The following is a 1471-nucleotide window of genomic DNA, read 5'->3' on the forward strand; positions in this document are numbered from 1 at the left end:
TAAAGGCTTTAACCTTTGGATAGAGGGTAGATGCCTTAACTGGATCAACCCATGTGAGATTATAGTTGAATTTATATTATGTTTCATAAGTTTGAAAGAATTAAGAAATAAGTTACTCATTTAGGTTGAGAAACAAATAGGTAAACTATAGAATTCAATTACTCTTGCAATAAGAATTGTTCATTGGGAATCTAAAATAGTTCACAACCTTAGCTGCTTAAGCATCTTGGTAACCATAACTCTAGTTTGAATTTTCTTATTGAATTACTATTATCAATATAACCTACCATTGGATTACTTTCTGTGACAAACATTTGAATATAAGTGATTAGTCGAAATTCCCCTCGATTCTGGAACCTTTGATCCACAGTCTAGTAAAAACCACAATACCTAGTGAACATAATATTCCCCGAGGAATTTGACACCCAACCCAGTTGGGTTCTATATTTGACAATGACTACTTACACTTTCTAACTTGAGTTGTAATTTAGGCGTATCAAGGCTACGTGGAATTTAGGAATGTTTTTCTTTCTTATTTTCTATTTTAGGCTATATAGTCTAGTTATCATGAAACTTCTCTAACTCCTACCTTACTCACATTTCAAATTATACTTCCTCAAAGATCTAAAGGTCGTAGAAGCTTTGTTGGAACCTCTAACTTACCTGAAGAAGATATGGAGAGAACTCGCCCTATTTATAAAGTTCAGATCTGGTCTAGGGTCCCTGCTCCTAATTGTACCACTCCATGTAGAGTTCCCCTAGTCTCTACTAGTCCTCATCAAGAATTTTGAGATAGTCTCCTTAGAGAGATATCTCTAATGTGGAGTTTCGTAAGTCTATGCATATACTTGCTATATTCGTGGCATCACTATCTCATTGGTCTGATCATGTTTGTTCTACTATTAGTTTATCTGGGTTTACTCAGGTTAGCCTATTTATAAGGTTGAATCCCTCAACATTTATAGGCTCTAAGGTTAAGGAGAATCCTCAGAGGTTCATTAATGAGATGGAGAAAGTATTTAAGGTTATACATTCTACTGATTTAAAGGGTGTGGAGTTTGCTAGGTATCACTTTAAGGATGTATCTTATTAATGGTATGAGGAGTGGGAAGCAATAAGGGGTGATGATGCTGAGTCAATGGAATGACTTTTCAAGTGCTTTTCTTGATCACTTCTTTACTCAGCTGTTAAGAGAAGATAAGTCTAAAGATTTTGTGAACTTGAAGAAGGATATGACAAGTGTTAAGGAGTATGCTATGAAATTTCAGCAATTGTTTCATTATGTTCTAGAGTTGGTATCTAATATGAGGTTCTGGATGAGATAGTTTGCTTCTAGTTTATCCCATGATTTAGTGTTAGAGTATAAGGCTACTATGTTATAAATAATGATATGGATATATCTAAGATGGTGGTTTATATATAGCAGGTGGAGGATGAAAAAAAAGTAGGCAGAGATGGGAGAGAGAAAGAA

This window comes from Capsicum annuum, chromosome 1, assembly GCF_002878395.1.
Source record: "Capsicum annuum cultivar UCD-10X-F1 chromosome 1, UCD10Xv1.1, whole genome shotgun sequence".
Taxonomy (NCBI): Eukaryota; Viridiplantae; Streptophyta; class Magnoliopsida; order Solanales; family Solanaceae; genus Capsicum; species Capsicum annuum.